Raw genomic sequence first — 12,011 nt, 5'->3', positions numbered from 1 at the left:
AAAATATAAAATAGCCAAAAACCTGCAAAAAAGGCAGTCTGACCTTCATAGTTGTTTTCTTCAAACGACGGGAAACTTGATTTTGATATCTATAACTGAAAAAATTTTGAAAATCGGTTCATAAACACCAAAGATATGGTGGAAAATGTAAAAATAGCTAAAAACCTGCAAAAAGGCAGTCTGACCGTTATTGTTGTTTTCTCCAAACGACGGAAAATTTAATTTTGATATCTTTAACTGAAAGAATTTTGAAAATCGGACCATAAACACCAAAGATATGGGGGAAAATGTGGAAAATCTAAAAATAGCCTAAAACCTGCTAAAAAGCCGTCCGACCGCCAGTGATGTTTTATAGTTAATTGTGCTCCTTAATGATGGGAATGTTGTCAAAAAATTTCAGAATTCTATCTTATATAGAAGCTGAGTAAATCCCATTTCCTCCATAGCGTTACGGACTGACGGACTGACGGACTGACTGACGGACTGACTGACTGACGGACGGACAAAGTGAATTATAGAGTAGCTTCGCTACTAAAAAAAGAGATAGCGTATAAACCCAGGTAGGGTGGGGACATTGGGCTGTTTATTACACTAGTCCCTAAAGTTTTATATTAACGTTTTTTATTCGTTTGCTCAACAATTTCGGGAAATGTATTGAATTTTGATTACTTGGTTAATTAAGTTGACTTTTCAAATGTTTCAACCATTAATTGTAATCTACAGAAAGGCCAATTTTGTTTATCATTATTGGGGATGTACATCAATTTATCGGCCATTGTCTTATCTCTTTGGATCCCTTGTACACAAATGTTTATGCTGTCATTTGTCTAACACAATATTAAAATAAAAGAATCAAGGCGGTATTAGCTTTATGAAACTCTGCCCTGAGTGCGGGGAACCTGTCCCAATTTTGTATTGGGTCTTTGAAATCAGCTATTAGCGTCGGAAATATAAACACAGCCGAATCCCTACAAAAGAAGAGAAAGGAATTTGCTAGCAGATGAAAAGGGTCTTCAAAACTTAAAGTAGGTAGTTGTTTAGTTTATACATCTTTACTTATACATTTATTAGCACATTCTTTGTTAATTATAAGCTTCAATTTTACAAATGTTGGCATTCTTGTTTCATTTCATTATCAATCATTCATTCTTTCATTTGTTCTTAAACAAGGACAATTGTATACTAAGAAAGTAAAGCAAAGATCACATGAACGCAGAGTTCTAAAGGGATAAGACAATTACTGATAAATTTATGTTCATCCCCAATCATCATCATTGCCTTTTAGTTCTCGTCAGGACGTAGGCCACGCACAATGGTTCTCCAATCTCCCTAGGATTGGGCACGTTTTGAGGGATCACTGAAAGATGAGATTTTGATTTTCTCAATTTTCAGTATACATAAGTGTTCCCTCCTCCAGGTTGTTTATGGTCTACCTGGTTTCCTCTTTCCTGTGTGGGGGTGCCAAGTCAAGGCTTGATTGGTTAAATCATCATGCCCTTTCCTTTAAGTGGTCAAAACGTTTGGACACTTAACTTAATGAACCAATTAATCAAAAGTCAATAAAAGTACCCAAAGCTTACAATCCAACCAATAAAAAAGCGTTATTATAAAACTTCATTGGGGTTGTACATCAATTTATCAGCCATTGTCTTTTATCCCTTTAGATCCAAGAGTGAAAGACCAACAAACAGCATAAAACATAAAATAGCATCGCACAACATTTCAATATTTTTATCTAATTCCGCAAGTCTTTGTTCACTAAACAATATTGCCAATTGTTACGTTAGTCAGGGAGGGAGGGGACATTGGACTGTTTATTACACTAGTCCCCAAAGTTTTATAATAACGTTTTATTATTTGTTGGCTTTGGTGACTTTTAATGAATTTGGTTGGTACATTAAGTTAAGTGTCCAAAAGTTTCAATCACTATTTGTAAATTACAGAAGGGATATCATTATTGGGGATATATATTTATTCATTTGTCATTGTCTTATCCCTTTAGTTCCCTGTGTACTTAAAATTAAATAATGGACCTAAATTTACATAAATAGTCACAAACCTAATATATAGCTTACAAGAAAGTGTTAAAATGTCCTAATTTAATGTGCTTTACGTTATGTAATAAATCAACTTCTTTTATCAACAATTATCTTATGATTTTAACTGTTCAGTAAGATCATTTTTAATATTTATATCATTAGTGTTAATAGTGATTTTTTGCTATGTTTCGTGAGAATAAATTGAAAATAATAAGGATGACAACATCCACAAAAACGAAGCTCTAAAACAGTAGGACAAACATACATTAACACTTGTAAAGTATCAGAAATGAATAACCAGAATATAAATGTATAAAAGTCGAAACAAAATCGTATTTAAGTTTGTTTCAAAACTGCTTAAATACAGGATTATATTTAAGGACATACTTACATTTTAGGACTTGATGCTAGAGATGCTTCGCTGATAACATAGTACTTTTTGTCCTAGGAATCAGTATTCCAAAAATCGGATTATTGTATCACATAATAATTTGTTGTTAAAAAAGATTAAAATCAACTTGGACATTCTGGTAACGGTAATAGAGTTGCTACGCTTTCTAAATCGTACCAAACTACTACAGGAATCACCATGCAAAGAACCGACCTTAATTATAGAAAAGCTTCGCTTTTAAAAATAATAATGAATTATAAAAATGATGCTTTGTTGAAGCAAAAATGTCAAATAATTATCCTAACAAACATTTTCATTGAGATTTCTTAAACTAAATTAGTTAGATTTATTTTTTCGTTTCTATATCCATTAAAATCTCTACGCTGTCTTAGTAGAAAAGTAAAATGAATCTCGGGGAAGGGGTGGGGGGGACAGTAATTTTTTCCTTGAGGCGGATTTACCCCCAAAAATATTCAAGAACCTCTCTTGGCTTTGTAAGAGTCTTCACTGAAAAGGAGAACAATGTCAGTCTTAACCGATATGAATCTTCTTTACAGTGAATCTTCTCATAGGTCCTGGGAAGGTTTATAGCTATTTTGGGTGAAGAATACCACCACCCTCCCTAGAGAATTAACCCAAAAAAATCTAAATCCTACTAGGCGGCGCCACTGTATAACTAATGGAGTGTATTAACAATTGCACTCTATGTAGTATGTCGTGTCAAATAAAAGTTACATGAAATTATTTTAAAACTTTGGGTGGTTCGAACTTTTTTATATCCGGATCACATCCATGTTATGCATACAGGTAGACAAATTAACCTTTTTGTAGATTAAAATTGTTGGTTGAAAACTTTTTAAAAGCGGAGCTTCTCTATAATTAGGATAGGTCCGTCCGGGATTAGTATTTTCGTTAATTTAAACAGGTTAGAATCAATCCTATCAATTTCAAACTTTGTATGATGATTCCTATAGTAATTAAGAACGATTTAGAAAGCGTAGCTACTCTATAATAGTTACCAGAAAGTCCATACATCCCTTCAAAACATGCTCATTTTTTACAGTTTTGACAACACATTTTTGTATGTTATAATTATCCTATTCATCTGAGTTTTGGAATACTGATTCCTATTTTAATAAGGTACATAATTATTGCAATCTGGTTATACTAATTTTGAATGTTGTCATTTAATTAACTTGAAAATTTTTACATTAAAATTAAATATTAAAATAACGCATATGATGATATATCAAAATATAATAATTTTTAAACAGTTTTTAGGTTATTGAATACAAAAACAATTAACCACTAAAGTATCCTAGAAGACATTCCAATTATCATGCAATATTGCTAGAGTCAAACAAGTTCAAAGATGTACATTTTCTCCAATTAAATCCTATGCACTAAGGCTTAAGTTCTAGTTTAAAACCATCCAAAGACTTAAATCTAAAAATGAAATAGCATACAACCACTCTGAGACAAATGTGACGCTTCCCTCAAAAGAAGAACTCAATCGGTTCAGAAAGCAGCAAAATCTTAAGCTTTATACAAAAATACTTTACTACTTTATAAAACAGATATAACAGAATAGTTTAAGATTTAACAAGAAAGTAATATTAACGTAGCTATTTCCTCAAATAAACAAAAATACGTACGGACAAACTAACTTATAGGGTAGGTTTGCTCCCTATACATGTTAAACTGCACGGGAAAGCTAGGGGCAATATTCCCATCCGTCCAAAATATTAATTGTCAGCTTCCCGATTTGAAAAAAATTAACATTTCCTTGTCAATTTTTTCACGGATTCGAGTATCCGTGTTCAGTGTCAACGTTCATATGTCCTTTGTCATCAGGAAGTTGTAGGTCTAAAAATGTACATTCTGCTGATATATGTCCGACGCATGACACTAATAGTAAGATTAGAGTGATGCTTTGACCAGAAACAGGCGCTATTCATAACTCAATAAAAGGGTTGGTTGTCTGTTCACAAATATTCACTTTCAATTAACAGAACAAGATCTTTGTGAAATATTTTTGTTGAGAATAACTCTCCCTGTCTCCCTGAGAGATGCTCTACTAATCATTTCCGCCATGTAAGATGAATATTCAATTCAGGGATATCATGTGCATGTTATGGAAAACAAGTTTTAGGAAGGAATATTTTCCAGGGATCTAAAGGGATAAGACAAAGGCCGATAAATTGATGTTCATCCCCAAGGATGATACACAAAAAAAACACTTCTGTAGATTTGTATTAGTGGTTGATAAGTTTGGACACTCAACTTAATGAACTAACCAATTAAAGTTCAATTAAAGTCCCCAATGTTTTTGAGCCGAACAATAAGAAAACGTTATTATAAAACACTGGGGACTATTGTTATAAAATTTTCTCGTATTCATTCGAATCCGGCGGATAGGGACCGGTTTTCATACATACGAAAAAACTATGTCTAGCATCGTATTATATCTAGCTTTCTACAAATATAAAAATGTACAATCATAAGATTAAAACCAGTTTTTTTAGCCCGTGCCTTCGGCACCTCGGGGCTAAAAACTGGATTTAATCTTATAATTGTACATTCTATATCCGCGGAAAGCTGTTTATAATACGATGAAAGAAATAACTATTCCTTCCCAATAAAACAACCTCTCTGCCCGCGCCACAAGCTTAACAATCAAAATTAAATGCAATGTATGGTAGCGAAAGCAAAAAGGCAGGGGGACATTTGGCTAAAAATGATACTGGAACCAACAAACATAATCTCTCATTTGTTGGCTCATAAACGTGGAGGATTGGGTTGTACTTACTAGTGACATTGAAACTATTCCACCAATAAATTCAACTACTGATTCCTAGGACAACAAAGACGCGAAGCAAATATAAAATCAAGTCTTTAAAATGTAAGTATGTCCTTTAAACAATATCCTATATTTAACAGTTTTGCAAAAATTTACGTACAATTTTGTTTAGACTTATATAAATTTATATTCTGGTAATTCAGTTCTGACACTCAACAAGTGGAAATGTTCGTTTGTCCCACCGTTTCAGAGCTACACATTTATTGAATATCAACCAAACTAAAGTAATTAAAATAATTACCATATAATAAGCTAATAAAAATAATATTATCATTGTCAATTTTTAAAAGCGAAGCTTTTCTATAATAAGGGTCGGTCCGTCCGTACGTACGTCCGTAACGGATAGCTTTTTTCGTTAATTTAGGCATGTTAGAATTGTCCTATCGATTTCAAATTTTGCATGGTGTTTGCTTTAATAGGTTGGTACGATTTAGAAAGCAACTCTATAATCATCACTAAAATGTCCGTGCGTCCATTTTAAACATGTTGATTTTTTTACTTTTTAACAACAATGTGATCTAATCATCCGATTGATCTGATTTTTGGTATATTAATTCCTGGGACAACAAAGTATGATATAATCAGCGAAGCAACTCTATAATCAAGTCCTAAAAATGTTAGTATGTCCAAGTCTATAAACATTATCCTGAATCAAGCAGTTTTTCAACAAATTTACTTACAATTTTGTTTAGACTTATATAAATTTATATTCTGGTTATTCAGTTCTGACACTCAACAAGTGTAAATGTTCGTTTGTCCCACCGTTTCAGAGCTACACATTTATTGAATATCAACCAAACTAAAGTAATTAAAATAATTACCATATAATAAACTAATAAAAATAATATTATCATTGTCAATTTTTAAATTAGAATTAATAGATCAACATGTTAAAATTATCACAGAATTACTTAGAGAGAATAAAACCTAACATTCATAAAAGGCAGGTATTAAAGGGGTAAGACATTGGATAGAAATAAGATATACATTCCAAATGATGATAATCAAAATTACCCCTTATGTAATACAATGTAGTTTAATGTCTGTCTGTCCGGCAGTCTGAAGCTTAAGACTTCGGTAACCACTGAACAGGGAATATACCTACTGGTCCTGTGTTGGTTTGAAGCTATTTTCTTGTTATCATTGAAATTACTCATAAATATTCAATATAAAAGTTGGAATATTTATAATAGTTGCATAGTCTTTGATAAAACAATTATAGAGCTGAAGTTTATTCTGAATCATTATATATCGAATGCTCTTTAAGGGTTTTAAATGGATATGATGTTTCTAATATGTAGTAAATGAATATATGCATTTATACTTTTTTTCATAACAATCATTGTAAATGTATAAAAGTTCAATTAATTTTGAAATCCATTCATCAATAAAGCCACATATGTGCATACGATGTTGCAAAAACTTATAATTTGAAGGACAATTATGTAAAAGTAGTGATAACAGGATTTGATTGGGGGGGGGACCCTAGTTTTAATGTCAAATAGAAAAAGTTCAACCCATCCAAATTTTTTTTTTTTGGGGAGGGGGGTTGGCAAGATAATTATAAATCCTCCTGAGACCTATGAGAAGCTACCCTGTAAAGGAGAACCATTTCGGTTCAGCGGTTAGATAGCTCCATCGGTACAAACAAACATAATGTTACTTTATCATAAGGATAGGATATATGTGGATATTATGAAAGGAGAAAATTTGTTTCAACTTCCTAATATGAACCTTATTTATTGGTCAGTAAGAGAGGTGAGGGGGTTAAGAAGGATGGAGGGAGATATCGTTATTTTAGCCAGCTGCGAGCTTCACTTTTACAGAATACATAAAAATCTGGTGCAGCATCCAAGTTCTAACATATCGCTTTTTACGTTTGATTCTCTTAAAAATAGTTATATTGTATTAACACATATTTATGATAATAATTTAAATATAATTTTAATAAATGGGATAAACAGTTACAATAAACAAATTCTTGTTAACTATCTAATTCATATTCTAATTTAAAGGAAAAAAGAGAATATATACGAAAGAGAGAGAGGGGGAAAGAGGGAGAGAAAGAAAGAGAGAGAGACAGAGAGGAAAAAGAGGAGAGGGAGAGATATATATCCTACAATAAAAAGCAGTAAGGTTTTTTTGTTTGTCCCAATAAGAAAATAAAAAAAAAATATAAGAAAACGTTACAGAAGTCAGGAGGACAGATATACTTACTCATAGAGCTGTTTTGCAACTTACAATAAGAAAAATCAGATTCCAAATATTTTTACCATTATATTGTATATGTTTATAAGATTTTATATCTTTATAACAGTTATACCATTGCAATCAATGGGAAAAAGGGAAAAACGAATAATAATAAAAAATAAGTTTTGCAAATAACAGTAAACCGAAATACAGAAATAGATATGAATTATCATTCAATATTCAGTAAATTAGTCGTTCAAGTATAAAAGAGCTAATTGATAAATATAAAGTATCGCCCATAAAATAATATCAAAATTTATTTGATTTTATAATTAGTAAATTTGATTTATCTCTAAAACCCCTGAGAACCATTGCACTAATGGATTTATTATTACTTGGATCTTACACCAGATTATCATGTACTCTAATAAAGTGAATCTTGGAGCTGGTTAAAATAACGATCCTCCCTCTTTATCCCATCTCCTCCCTTCCTTCTGGATGAATGAATTTACCAATAAATAATGTCATTGTCTATGTTAGCAACCTAAATTTAAGAAAATTTTTCCCCAGACATAATATCCACGTTTATTCTACATCTATTATTGCATTGCTCTAATATCACGCTAAGCTACAATTGAATCAAGACAAAAGTAAGTGCCGAGCTCTGGGACCTATGTATGGTGAAATTAGACATAAAACCATGATGATTCCAGGTACAACCAAAATATTTCAGCGGGATCTTTTTGAGAAAATTAGATTTTAAAAATTCAAGTTCGATTTTTACCCCCTAGGAGTTGTCGCATAATCATGACAAGAAAAGCAAAGATCATTTATTTAAAATTTTATACAACTTTGCTTTTATAAAGTTTTTCATAAAACTACTCCTGAAGGGAGTTAATTAATTGCCATTTTTATCAGTTGCTTTGCTAAGGTCACGGAAATTCAGCCTTAAATAAATCATATGTAGATAGGTTTTATGAAAGACTTAATAAAAGCAAAGTTGTTCAAAATTTTAAATATATAATCTTTGCTTTTCTTGTCATGATTATGCAGCAACTACTAGGGGGTGAAAATTGAATTTGAAATTTTCAAATCTAATTTTCTCAAAAAGATCCCGCTGAAATATTTTGGTTTTACTTTTGTCTTGATTCAATTGTAGCCTGGCGTGATATATCTATAATACAAAGTAGAACGATGTCTGTCTGTCCGTCTGTCCGTCTGACCGTCTGTCCGTCTGTCTGTCTGTCCCTTAAGATCTCGGTAACCACTGAACCGATTGGATTCTACTCTTCAGGGAATATACCTACTGGTCCTGTGGTGGTTTTAGGCTATTTTCTTGGGGGGTGGGACACCCCCAACCCCCCAAAAAATAAAAAAATAAAAACCCCAAATTTTTTTTTTACATTTTTTGTAAAATCTCAGTAACTGCTGATCAAATTGGGCTCTACTCTTCTGGGAATATACCTACTGGTCCTTGGGTGGTTTTAAGCTATTTTCTGGGGGGGGTGGGACACCCCAACCCCCCCAAAAATAAGAAAAATCCCCACTTCCAAAATTTTTAATTTTTTAAAATTTTTGTAAACAAAAACCAGTAATTGGGGTGGGGGAACCCCACTGCAACAAGGGGCAAAGCCCCCATGAATCCACCCCCCCCCAACAAAAAAAATAAAAATATTTTTTTTTCAATTTTAATTTTTGTGTATGCGAACAACCTAGGTTTAATTTGTACGAATTGAAATTTTTGTTTATACGGCAAACAACCTGGGTTTAATTTGTACAAATTAAATTTTTTGTGCATAAAGCGCACAACCTGGGTTTAATTTTACCACAGAGTAATTAAACAAAGAATATTTTTTTTGAATATTTCTATTAAGGAGGGTTGACTTCCCATAACTATATAGGGCGAAGCCCCTAGAGGCTAGGGGCGAAGCCGCTAGTATTTAAATACAAGAAGATAGGCGTTCCTTCACTTCTGCATATGTATCAAAACACTAGCGGCCAATCATCCCCCAACCCTTTTTTTTATTTTAAGTTTTAGGGCGATTTATCTTGGAAGGTGGTAGTAACCTCCCCAAAAATAGTTATAATCCTTCTCAGGACATATGAGGAGCTACATTGTAAAAGAGAACCATATCGGTTCAGCGAGATCCTTCCTTCCGGTACACAGACACAGATCCTATTACTTTTATATAGGTATTAATATTCATGGATCTAAAGGGATAAGACAATTGCCGACAAAAAGATGTAGATCCCTAATGATGACGCCCCTTCTTTACATTAAAATTTGTGGTTGAAACGTTTAAACACTCAACTTATCAAATCAACAATCGAAATTTACTAGAGTCCCCAAAGATGTTAAGCCAACGAATAAGAAAACGTTACTATAAACTTTAGTGTAATAAACAGCCCATTGTTACCTCTCTCTCTCTCTCTCTCTCTCTCTCTCTCTCTCTCTCTCTCTCTCTCTCTCTCTCTCTCTCTCTCTCTCTCTCTCTCTCTCTCTCTCTCTCTCTCTCTCTCTGATTATTATAACAGCATTACCAATATCCCCATTGCTTCTTGATATCACACTATTTCTTATTTATTTGCTATTGTGTCTTTTTGCGTTATGAAGCACTAAGAATATGCAGAAGTGAAAGCACACCACAAGAAAATATTTTCATAATAAAATTCAGCTAACCATAAAGTTCCAAAATAATAACAAGATTGTTTCAATTTAATGTAGAGGGAGGGATGGAACATTGGACTGTAATTTATACTGGTTCCCAAAGTTTTATAAACAGGTTATCTCATTCGTTGGCTTAAAAACCTTGGGGACTTTCATTAAAACTTGATAATTGCTTCCGCCTAGCAGAGATCAAACTTTTGAACCAATAATTTTCATCTACTATAGAGAATATTTTGTTTATAATAAATGGGGATGTTTTTCAAAATATAATCTATTGTCTTATTCCTGATTTATATACTTGTTGCTTGTTAATGTAAATGTGTTTGTGTATTTTTTTGCAGGGAGTAAGGGAACATTGGGCTTTTTATTACACTAGTCCCCAAAGTTTGATAATAACGTTTTCTTATTCGTTGAATCAACAACTATGTGGACTTTTCCTAAATTTTAATTGGTTGGTTCATTAAGTCGAATGTTAAAACGTTTTAACTACTTTTTTTAACCTACAGAAGGGCTAATTTTGTGTATCAACAAATATTTATTGGTCATTGACCTATCCCTTTTGATTCCTGATTTTTTATGTGTTTTACTTGTATTTTTCATGTTTGAATTGTTAAAGAAAATTATGTTTAAAGTGTGGTTAAGGTCAAAGTTGTATTCATTAATGCATGCATATGTTCATATGTTTATTCACCACATTTTTTTCAAGAGGCGCAGCTTTTCTATAATTAGGGTTGGTCCGTCCGTGCGTCCGGAACAGATAGCTTTTTTTTGAAAATTTGTTAGAATTGTCCTATCGATTTCAAATTTTGCATGGTGATTCCTGTAGTAGTTAGGTACGATTTAGAAAGCATAGCAACTCTATGAGCATTACCAGAATTTTCGTACGTCCATTTTAAACATGACGATTTTAACTTTTTGTAACAACAAATATTATATGATATAATTATCCGAATGATTTTGATTCCTAGGACAACAAAGTACAATATTATAAGCGAAGCCTCTCTATAATCAAGTCCTAAAAATTAAAGTATATCCCTAAACATTATCCTATATTTATTCAGTTTTTCAACAAATTGACTTGCAATTCTTTTCGACTTTTATACATTAGTGTTCTGATTATTTAGTTCTGACACTCTACAAGTGTTAATGTTCGTTTGTCCTACCGTTTCAGAGCTTCTCTTTAAGGAATGTTGCCATCCTTGTTTCTAGAGGTGCAACTACAACCATTATAACTAATTCGCTTGCTTAACAACTTTGGAAAATGTAGTGAATCTTGATTGGTTAGCTCAATTAATTTTAAGCACTAATTTTAATCTACAGCAGGGATAATTTTGTGTATCAGTATTGGGGATGTACATCAATTTATTGGCCTTTGTCTTAGCCATTTAGATTCCTGATAGAGACGACACGAACTATATGTAACTCTAACCACGTTAAAAATACGAATTCCTAGAACAATTAGGCACAATATAATTTATTATTAATAAACATAAATTGATAATAGATAACATTAATAAACAAGTCTAGCTTTTCTATAATTGAGGTCAGTTTATCCGTCCGTAACGGTTAGCTCTTTTTATTAATCTAGACATGCTAAAATTGTTCTATCAATTTCAAACTTTGTATGATGATTGCATGATGATAACAAAATTGGTATTATAATTTAATGTTATTCATAGAAAATTTTCTATAATATCTTACGATACATGACTTTTCAGTATTGCTAAGAACCGGTTATAATTCAGTAAAGCAGCTTTACAAAGTGTCTCAAAAAGTCAGAAATGTGACGTCATAAAAATGAGGGATTATCCATCTCTTTTTATGGGTTTTCTTTTCCACTTTCCTCTCTCATCCCTCATTTCT

The sequence above is a fragment of the Acartia tonsa genome, chromosome 12 (assembly GCF_053477335.1).
Source record: "Acartia tonsa isolate MP-2025a chromosome 12, ASM5347733v1, whole genome shotgun sequence".
NCBI classification, from domain to species: domain Eukaryota; kingdom Metazoa; phylum Arthropoda; class Copepoda; order Calanoida; family Acartiidae; genus Acartia; species Acartia tonsa.
This window is presented reverse-complemented; position numbering follows the sequence as displayed.